Source organism: Triturus cristatus, chromosome 8, assembly GCF_964204655.1.
Source record: "Triturus cristatus chromosome 8, aTriCri1.1, whole genome shotgun sequence".
NCBI lineage: Eukaryota > Metazoa > Chordata > Amphibia > Caudata > Salamandridae > Triturus > Triturus cristatus.
This window is the reverse complement of record NC_140591.1, coordinates 305,367,394-305,378,547: the sequence shown is the minus strand read 5'-3', so window position 1 is coordinate 305,378,547 and position 11,154 is coordinate 305,367,394. Positions and strand designations below refer to the sequence as shown.

Here is an 11,154-nt window from a genome sequence, read left to right as displayed (position 1 = left end):
TCCTTCCCTCACTTTCAATGCAGAACGACAAGCGACAGCAGCCTATCCTGGTCGACCGAGTATACAAACAAGTCTGTCATCCCGTACCCACGGACTGTAAAAAGGGTACACATGGACTCCACAGCCAATCCGCACTTCACAATCCTGTATGACGCACTAAACTGGGTGGGGTGTTCAAGAGCTCCAATCCTAAATCACTTTACACATTAGTGGCACCGCAAATTCAGAACGAATTCAGTCAGGGGATTGGTTGTTATCGCGGGCAAATGACAGTCACCCGTTAAAGGAATTGCTACGGGCGGCGGACTTGAGTTTGAATTTACGAGCGGTCAATGTAAGTAGCCGCGAGACAGTCACCGAATTATAGGGTGCATAGCGGTCTATTGAGTTTTTAAGGGGGTGAATATAATTAGAAACATGGTCACACCAATCAATTAATAGTGAGTTAATACGTTTGAATGTTTTGGGTTGGATGACAACAAGCGGGGGATATTTGAATGTGTACTCGTGATGGCGAATGTTGAGTTCTGGTGCGGATTTATAGGTATGGTGTAGTCTCAAAACGAAACTGTTCGTGTTACGATAATGTCTCAAAAGTGAAGATCAGTGGTCGAAGTGCATTAAAAGAAGTATGGGAACTGATGGCAATGGGGTTGGGGGGGTAGAGAGGGGCGAAATTAGAGGCGTGGCAAAAAAGAAAATATATTCTGCAACAATGTTTCGCCTTCTAGTGACTGCGTGTAAAATAACGCACACTTTAAATAAAAAAATAATTGAAGTTAAACTAGTCAGTGAGAGTGCACTAGTTTACGTTATGAAACCCCTGTTAATGTGATCACCATGTTACGGGTGGACAGGGCGAGCCGCTGCAAATTCGAGCCAAACTTTGGCCCAGTTCGAGGTCCTATTGGATTCTGGAGCTCATAAAGAGCCGAGCTTTCATGTGTCTTCTGCCTTCCACCCTCCCCTCTTCTCAGGATGTGGCCTTACAGCCAGAACTGCTGCCCTGGAACTGAGGAACCAGGTTAGTCTCGTCATCAACTCAACGTCCTGTGATTATGGGCAAATACCTTAATCTCCCCATTCCTATAAAAATAACTTGGCCTTGTGTAATGTAAAGGGTGCTAATGTAAAGCACTGCAATACCTTTGGGTCGAGTTCTGCTGAGATATTCACAAAGGGGTAAAACATCCTTACCATAAGGAAAGGCTCACAGATACCCGTTTAGTGGTTGATTAGTACAAACCGAAACCTGGATAGATTGCGGTTTCTTCAATTAAATTGTGTGATCGTAGGCAAATGTTTTATTTCACCAAAACTTCTTTTTCTTCATTATCCCATATGAAAGCACTTTCAAATATGTGAGTTCCGAATACCAGTTGTATAAAACCCTATATTGGTTGATTTCATAGACTATAATGTTGCTCAGTAATAATCTGGGGCAGGTACAGAGTTTATACAACAACTGTTTTGCCTCTTAGGGCCTGATGTACAAACATTAGGAATACCGATTTCCTAATTGTGATTCACTCCGAGTCACAATTATGTATGAAACCTTTGAGTTTTGTTAGTGATTCCTAGTGGTTCACAAATAGACCGATTCCATGGATATTAATGAGGTAGTTCGCAAATTGCTACCCGTTGTGAATCATAGCCATCACAGGGATGGTGGGCTGCTGGGGTCAGCAGACCACCACATCTGTGATTGCTTTTTAATAAAGCAATCTTTTTTTTTTCCTTCAATGCAGCCCATTTTCCTTAAAGAAACACAAGATGCTTTAAAAAAATTAATTTGCAGCTTCTTTTTTTCTTTTTTTTACATTTTCAAAGGGTAAGGGCTCCCAATAAACCCCTTCCCCTTTATAAATGGGTTACTATCGTGTGTAATTCTACGGCACATATAGGCCCTTTTACGTGAGTTTGTAGGATGAGGCAACTGGATTCTAGGAGACCCAAGAGCTGTGTACGTTGGCATTAAGATGGTCCAGAGATGATTTCCTGAGATTTGTTGGTCTTGAACATTATTTGCAGTGACTGGTAATTCTGGAGATTGACAACAAGTAATCTAATCCAAAAGCCTTAGATCCCTAATTTTTATTTAGAAATCCGTTTATTGAATTTTGCAACAATAGGTATATATCACGTTATGGAGCAGTTTAGTGCACAGTTACAATTAACGCACAACATATATACATGATGTTATATAGTCAACTGCAATGATCTGCAACGGTGGGGGCAGTGTTCAATTCTGTCTTATATTAAAGGCCTCCTTGGCAGTGAGTACAATTACTAAAGCACCGCAGGTTTTGAAGTCTTACCCCATGTGGGGACTATAAAGTAGCAGCCTTAGTGCTATGTTCGTTCCCTCCAGTGATTCCAACAAACAGATAACCAATTATGTTATTAATAACCAATCTCTGCAGTCGGGGAGCTGTCTCCCCTACAGAGTAACAACTAAAAGAACAACAGCAGCTCTCAACATGTGTCTAGGTGCCCCCCCCACCCCCTACCGGGTCTCTTCACCCCCCCCCCCCCCCCAGCCCCCGCATCCCCCATTTAGAGTGTTGCGCAGACAATGGCATATGTGTTCCTGTGTCTCACCAATTGCATCAAAGCTGTAGCACCCTGTGCCGTGATACTCCACCAGGCAAGCCAGCCCCTTGTCGACTAATGCAGCTCCCTCAGCCCACCCACATTGTCCTCCGTGTCAGCTACGCCCAATTGCAGCAGGGATTGCAACATCACCCCCCACTGGGATGCGATGGGTGTCATCCGGAGTCCCAATGTTTCCTCCCTACGGAGGGCCACCTCCTCCGCCTTTGCCCAGACTAGGAATAAGCCACGCCATGCCTTCACATGCGGGGGGGGGGGTGTGTCTGCCTTCCAGCGCTTAGTGAGGAGCCTCTTCGCCACTACAATCCCCAAATCTATAAATCTAGAGGCAACTTTTGCAGAGGGCGAACTATGGAAAAGGTGCAGCAAATAAATAGACCACTCAGAGGGAAAATCCCGTCCTGTACACTTGCGGAGCGCCTCCCGTATTGCCTGCCAGTAGGCGCTCAATACTGGGCAGCCCCATAGCATATGAATTAAGCCAATGTCTGGTTCCGCACAGCGGGGGCAGCATGCATCTGTACGACGGAAGTATCTGTTGATGGTTGCCGGTGTGATGTATGCCCTGTGTAAGATGAAGAATTGTATTTGGCGAAATCTCATGTTCCTAGGCACTCTTTTCAGACACTGTAGCACCTTTTCCCATTCCTTATCGGACATGGGGCGAGCAAGATCCGTCTCCCATTTTCCGCGCAACGACCCCAGACTCAACGCCGCGTGCGTTCGTAGCGCCGCCGCAATCCATTTAATCATGTGTCTCCCCCGTTCCATAACATGGAGATATTGCACCACTAAGTGTTGTTCTGGTTCCTCCCGTAGGTCTCCCCAGTGGCCCGCCAGTGTCTCCACCAGGGCCCGATGTCGGAGAAACTGGCCTTGGGCTAGCCCTGTCTCTTCCGCAAGGATTGCGAATGGGAGGAGAGCCCCATCTCGGTAAAGGTCCTCTAAGGTACAGATATCAGCTGCATTCCAGTCCCTCAGCTCCACAGCCCCAAGCACTCCCTGCCCACTAGGGGAGCCTTCCAAAGGTATGGCCGGTGCATAGGGAATCCTAGATCGAGTAAGACGGAGACACCTACGATAACATTTGTATGCCACAACCAACAGCAGCGGCGCCGGTCTCATCACATCTGCCGCCGGGTGAAAAATCCTAAGTAGCTCAGCCAACGACAGCGGGGGGTCCGTCGCCGTGTCGTCACAGCTTCTGTCCGCTAGCCAGCGAGCTATCCACTGCAGCTGCGCTGCCAGGTAGTAATGCCCAAAACACGGCATCGCAAGTCCTCCCTGACCTACGGGGAGATACAATTTGGGTAGTGCGACCCTGTGCCGCTCAGTTCCCAATATAAAGTCTCGAAGGGAGTGTGTCAAGCCCGTAAAAAAGGACGGCGGGACGTATAGAGGCAAATTGGCGAAATAGTACAGTAGACTGGGCAAGATTACCATCTTAACCAATGCTATTCGGCCGGTGACCGAGAGGGAAAGTGTATTCCAGAACTTCATCTGAGCCCTGATCGCAGATACGGCTCTTCCCAGATTATCCTCAACAAGATCTGACGGCTGACGGTATAACTGGATTCCCAGATAGCGAAAGGTGTCCGGCTGCCACTGCACCTGTACTCCCCCAAGGCGATAACCAGGATCCGGTGTGTCTGCTCCAAATGCATACAGGCAGGACTTGGCTGCATTTACCCGGATCCCTGAGAGCGCTTCAAATTCGCACCGGATACGCTCCAGCCCAGCAGGAACACAATACACGTCTCTGATAAAAACTAGTAGGTCGTCCGCATAGAGGGACACCTGGTGCGTCGCATCTCCCAGTGGGATGCCATCCGCCAGTTCCTTGCGAAACGTCGCCGCCCGCGGCTCCATCGCAAGCGCAAACAGGAGGGGCGACAGCGGGCATCCTTGTCTAGTGCCACGACCGACATGAATGGGGTCAGATATGTACGGGCCAGTTCTCACTCGCACCATAGGGCCCTTATATAGAAGAGCTGCAAGTTGAAGAAAGCCAAGCCCCAGTCCGAAGTGCGACAGCGTCGCCACCAGATATCCCCACTCTAGACAGTCGAATGCCTTTTCCAGGTCTAGGACTAGGCAGCCTGCTCTGGGCCATAGCTGGATACCGTCAGTTGCTACACGAAAAAACCTCCGTAGGTTAAGAGAGGTGCTGCGCTTAGGCACGAAACCATTTTGGTCTCCATGTACCAGCGCCGGTACCACCAGCGCCAGCCGTTCCGCCAGTACCTTCGCTAAAATTTTATAATCTGTGTTGAGTAGGGCAAGTGGGCGATAGGACCCCAGCTGAGTGGGGTCCCGTCCAAGCCTTAGATCCTTAATGTGATGAACTGGATTAATATATGAGGTGGTTGTGAGACCTCACCAAGTAATAATGTCTCTATTATGTATTGGGTACAGTTAGGTTTCTTTAAATCAAACCTTAACTCAGTCATGGGTAGGTGTGGCCCAGTGTGAAGCATTTATCGGTACCAAAACAGTCAATAAGTAACTCCACTTTTTAACAATTGTGTGTATATACATATATCTGGATATGATTTTTGAGAAATTTCATAAATCACTGCTTTTCACTCCTAGCAGTACACGAGGCTCTGGGCAGAGTCAAAGTTTCAGACCAACCGCAATGGATCTTGGGGTCTATGCAGACATCAGGTTGGCCCGATCAAGATTTTACCTTTGCACTTAGAAACGTTGGTAATTCTTTTTCTTGACGACGGTCAGGTTGGGGGTGGGGTTCCTCTGCAGCTTGAAGTCACTATTGAGTTCAATGTCAACGGACAGGAGAAGTTAAATGGTCCAGTGAAAAGCCTTGTTTCGTGAATGCGCTCAAGGCTACCCACTAACTAAATAGCAGTAGTCTGAGTCTGAGACTCTGTGCACATAAAATGTTATTGTTTGCTTTAGGCTAACAAATTGCAGTTCTGTTGGAAGAAAGAGTACTCCAGCTCCAGCCAAGAGTCCAGGACCTTGGAGATGCCTCTTGGGGGCTAGGATTCGATCTCACATGCTTCACCAGTGGAGTCAAGCACAAGTCCAGTGGCTGCTGGTCAGCTGGGCACATTGCAGGTGGAGGTTTCTTTTGCTTTTGTGTCCCTGAAAGGAGGCTGACCAACTAGCCCTTGGAGTCCACTCACTGGTCCTTGGCTGTAGTAGGAGTATGTACAGCCCGTTGGGTCTCGCTGTGAGGTCGGCAGTAAGAACAGTTCTTTCTCTTTCTGAAGCCCTGTCATGTTTCAGCAGTTGCAGGCTTCCTTGGTGTAGCCTTTCTTTCTGAGGTCGACCGGTTCAATTCTGTCCTTTCCGGTTCCAGCAGTGTTCTGATGCTGGAAGCCAGGAGTGCCACTTTTATTCCAATTTCAAGTTTGTGAGTGGGGCAGGACTGGCTAGCAATTGGACTACAATTTCCACTGTGAAACTCTACCCCTCTACATCATTTCCTGTGGGATGGTACTAAACAATCTTGCAGTGCATCTCTGTGCCCAAATCCAAAATGTCAGACCTATCTTCCCTGGGTCAAAGCTGTAGCCACACCCCTGAGGTGTGTCCAGTACACAGGGGTGTGAAATTTAATAAAATGTCTACTTGTCCATGGGGCAGGTTGCTTCATAAATCTACTTGTCCTGTAACAAAATCCACTTGACCCTTTTGTGCCATGTAATGCGGCGACAAATTACTGCAGCAATCTCATTATATAAGAGTTCTGATATAGCCTCGCTAATTATGCCAGGGCTCGTACCATAGTAGGGTTGAATACTAGCAATTCCCTTGTGTTGCTACGTTTCTGCAGGTCTACATACGGGGGCTGAAGGTAGTGGTAAGCAATAGTTCAAGGGTTGGAATGCCCTTTTGAGTCTGTGCAAACCTACTAACTTGCGTGTTTTAAGGGTTTGCACCAACTCTTTTCTAATCTTTTCCCGTACTGAAAAAGGTTGGAAATGTACTCCTGACAGGGGCAGACGTAAAACATCTTCCAGGGTTGGGAAAAAAAGTGGTTGGAGGAAAAGTGAACTTAAAACATTCAGATTTTTACACAAGCAAATCTACACATGCCCTACCAGGTTCCATTCGTCCTGCTTGGCAGCTTGGCAGTGCATTTAGCGCTGTGTTTGAAGCGCGCTTGTTTTTAAAGTACCCGTTTTTTATTTATTTTTATTTTCTTTCTATTTGCCCTGTTTTTAGTGGGGTAGCTATCCCCTTACCTGCATATAATTGGTCTGCTCACCGCTGCTTAGCGGGTCCGGTTCTGAGGGTTTAGGAGCTTAGTCTCGATCTTTGTTCGGGCGCCATCTTGGGAGGGGTAGTAACGCTTTCCCAGCGCCATATTGAGTGTCCTAGTGGGGCAGTTCTCACCTCACCTGGCGGCCCTATTTATCAGTCCTCTGCGCGCAGCGGGATCGCGCAGCGGGTGCGCCCTCGCTGTGCCTGAGTCTTGCCAGAGTCCTGCCCGTCTGCGCCCGTCAGCGTCTTGGAGGCGTCGGAGCGGCGGGTGTGGTTAGCTCTGTAGGATTAGGAGTGGTGCTGATAGGATGGTATGTTACTCGCCGCAGGAGCTGCGCTCCTTGCAAAAGGTATCGGGCGCTTGCCATACAGTCTTTCCTGGCCGTTTCAGGGGTAGGAGGCGCTGCCTGACCTGTGGCTGGACACCAGGTACTGTCCCGACTATCCAACTGAATACGGGAGCGGGCAATGTGAAGCATATTTGCATGCTTTTAAATACCAGATCTGTGCCAGACATGCTCAGGAGATCTTTGATCTCATTGTTACGGAACAACCTCTTTGCCTGATGTTGATAGAGACATGGCTTGGGGATTTGTCCAATCCTGATATCGCCATAGCAATTCCTCCTGATTATAATATTTTTAGGCAAGATAGGCTGGAGGGGAGGGGGTGGTGGGGTGGCACTTGTAGTGAATAAACTTGCCGCCTGTTCCATTATCCCTATGGATGCAATCACAGGCTCGGAATCCCTCGCCTTTTCTATCGTACTGGCCGCCCACCAAGCTCTTAAAGGGCTGTTGGTTTATAGACCCCCTGGACCGGCTGGCTCCTTCTTCGAGGAGCTGCAGTCAGCTATCTCGTTGCTGGCCTTAAGAGCGGAGCATTGTGTGTTGGCTGGAGATTTTAACTTTCATATGGATGAGGGAGAGGACCCTGAGGTGATTAAATTGATCGATATTACGGCCCCTCTAGGCCTTGTCCCTCACCTCTCCGGTCCAACACACGATAGGGGCCATACCCTGGATCAGGTTTTCTCGACGCTCCCCTTAGAGGGGTTAGAACTTTTACCGGTGCTTTGGTCTGATCATAGATTGGCCAAATTTTATGTGCCAGGCTTGGAGAAACCCTCTAGTACCGTTTTTAGACAGCAGGGACTAGGAGTGAGGGCATTCCATCGGGTGACCCCAGAGATGCTAGCTCAGGCTTCTCTTGATCATCCTTGCCCCTTTTCGGGCGATTTGGAACGGGACCTCGAGTCTCTGCAGGCGTGGCTGATGGACAGGCTAGATGATCTCGCCCCTGTGAGGACACCCCGAGCAACATCAAAGCGGGTTTCTGCCCCTTGGTTTACGGAAGCACTGTCAGCTTCTCGCCGGCAGTGCAAGGTGGCTGAGAGGGCGTGGCGTTCACATTATGACCCGGCGGCCAGGCTGCTGTATAGGACCACGATTAAAACCTACCATCGTGATATCCTCCTTGAGAAAAAGGGTTATTTTGCCAGGAGAATAGAGGCTGCCTCCTATTCCTGCAAGGAGATTTTCACCATTGTGAGGGAGTTCACGACTCCACGGTCTAATGTAACCCAGGCCGCGCCCACTGAGTCGTGGGTTTCTGCTCTTGCCAACTTCCTTACAGCTAAGATAAAGTTGATTCAGGACTCCTTTCCCTCAAGGATGGTGGAAGCGTGCCTCAGCTTTGCGGATGAGCCAGTTCCATCGGCTCCTGAGGAGTTCATCTTGGCCGATTTTCCGCCTATTTCAGCTGCATCGTCATTGGCATTGATGGTCAATCTTAAATCTGGGTCGCCTCTTGACCCATGCCCTGCCAAATTTTTGGCGAAGATGGCGGCGGTTGTAAATCCCTTGGCAAATCCACTCTTGAATCTCTTTGTGTGAGGGGGTGGTCCCGCAGGCTTGGAAGCAGGCGATGGTGATTCCCCTCCTCAAGAAGCCTGGCCTAGACCCTGAGGCGTTGGCCAATTATAGGCCAATCTTTTTTCTTCCTGCGCTGGCTAAAATTGTGGAGAAGCACGTGCACACCGTGCTCTCTGGATTTTTGGAAACCAATGATCTGCTTCATCCTACTCAATCTGGCTTCCGCCCCAATTTAAGCACCGTGACGGCGCTTTTGGAGGTGTCTGAAGCCATTAAGGAGGCACTGGATTTAGGAGGTAAAGCTATGCTTGTCATGCCTGATTTGTCGGCGGCGTTTGACACCGTCCCCCACGAGGGTCTCCTCGTCAGACTTCATGAGATCGGTCTGAGGGGGACGGTGCTCAGCTGGTTTAGATCATTCTTAGCGGACCGTCGACAAACGGTCTGGGTCTCCCCAAGCTCTGCCGTGATGCCGCCTTTGGGAGTTGGAGTCCTTCAGGGCTCTGTGTTGAGTCTGACTCTTTTTAACATCTTTATGACTCTATTGGCCGCTCTGGCGGAGTCCTTGGGGGCCCAGATCGTATCCTATGCCGATGATACTCAGCTCCTCTTTACGTGTGGGAAAGGTGAGGAGTTTGATGGAGAGAGTATTCGTGAGTGCCTTGGGGCTGTTTTCAAATGGTTCCAGCTGAACAGCCTCAAATGCAACTCAGACAAGTCTGAGGTACTCTTTTTTGGTTGTACCTCTGATCCAGATTGGCAGGAATGGTGGCCGACTAATATGTTTCCTCCTGCACATTCCTCCCAGCAGGCCAAAAATTTGGGAATTAAGATAGACAATGGTCTGACGTTGAGATCTCAGATCCTCGGTCTTACGGGTACATGTTTTGGCCTCCTGAAGATGCTCCGGAAGTTTCTTCCTTTGCTTTCAGAAGAGCACAGGAGGATCACTGTGCAGGCCTTAATTGGCTCCAGATTGGACTATTCTAATGTCCTATATCTGGGTCTTCCGGAGTATCTGTTACAGCGCCTTCAGGTGGTCCAGAACTCGGCTGCTCGGGCTATTTTCGGCCTTCATAGGCGAGCCAGAGTGTCTGGCCTTCTGCAGTCGCTGCACTGGCTGCCTATCCGGAAGCGGATAGTCTTTAAGGCGTTGACGCTGGCTCATAAGGCTCTCTATTCCTCGGGCGCGAAATATTTGCAAAGGAGGCTTACTTTTCATCGCCCGGCTCGATCTTTGCGATCCGAATCTCTCTTCCTTGCGGTGGTCCCTCGAGTAAAGAGTGCCCGCGTAGGGGGTCGCTCCTTCAAGCTGAAGGCATCGCAGCTTTGGAATGCTTTGCCATTGTCTGTACGTAGCACGTCTAATTTGCTGACCTTTAGGAAGGGCCTTAAAACTTGGCTCTTTGCCTCTTAGCATGCTTTCCTCCTCAGTTTTGCTGTCTTTCTGTGTTATGATTTTATGTTTTCAAGCTGCCAATAAAAAGCGCCGGGACACTCCAATGGAGTAGCCGTGCGCTATAGAAATCCTAAATAACATAACATAACACATTTGCTCATGCTAAAATGCAGTTCACAAATATTTTCTAGGAGTACTATTTCTTGGCCTACTTCAGTAAATTATTGTGAATTCACGGAAACTGTATATATGCACTTAATGCAAGCATATATACCATGGATGTACTTTTGAGACTTTCTTTAATAATTGGGCCTCTAATTAGGCCTGACGTCAACCATGACCTTTGCTGCTTAATAAAATTCTGTCTCTCTCTCTCGATCTATCTGCTAGCTTCACTGTAAGTGACCGTATTCTGCTCTTTTACAAGGAGCATATTGGCACTCAAAGTAATTTGGTTCAGTGCCCTGAACTGCTGTGGCAATGTGTGCCTTTTGAGACCAAAAACTATTTTTGCTTTTGCCAATGCTTGTTAGAATGGTGAGGGCCCAGCAGCTCCCACACCGATAAGGTTTTACAAAAACTATGCCTAAACAAGTCCCGCATTGACAAAACCAAAAGGCTGACCACCAATTTCAGACCTACTGGCTTTGCCAATGCTTGTTAATTTTTTTTCCCCACAATCCTATTTAAACTGGTTACACTGCTTTTCCATTATGAATATTTTTGGGAAATACAAGCATACATCAACATGTTACTAAATGATGCAGCAAAGACATGGTATCTAAAATCTTACAGTAGTTTAGCAAAAGGTTTTTTTTTCCTACTTGTGTTTTTTTGTGAACATTTTATTTTGAAAGCAAAGAATAATCACTCTTGCTTTCAAGATTCTGCAAATATTTGCATATAATCAGAGATCATTCTGGGAGCATTATACATAGCCTCATATTACTAAACTTTGAAAACGTGTGTACACATTTATACTGGAACCACCGTCAGTAGTGCAGGCCGAGCTAACAACATTTACTTTTAGTGCTC

General features: G+C 48.0%; 1 protein-coding gene across 3 annotated transcripts in view; it reads left to right on the top strand.

The window, feature by feature from the left end:
• Positions 1–222: 222 nt before the first annotated feature.
• SKA3 (spindle and kinetochore associated complex subunit 3) overlaps positions 223–11,154 on the top strand; it is a 637,733-nt gene continuing 626,801 nt past the window's right edge. For all 3 annotated transcript variants that reach the window (XM_085621582.1, XM_085621581.1, XM_085621580.1), the window contains exon 1: positions 223–334. The gene's annotated coding sequence lies outside the window, so the exon portion shown is untranslated. The remainder of the gene's footprint in view (positions 335–11,154) is intronic.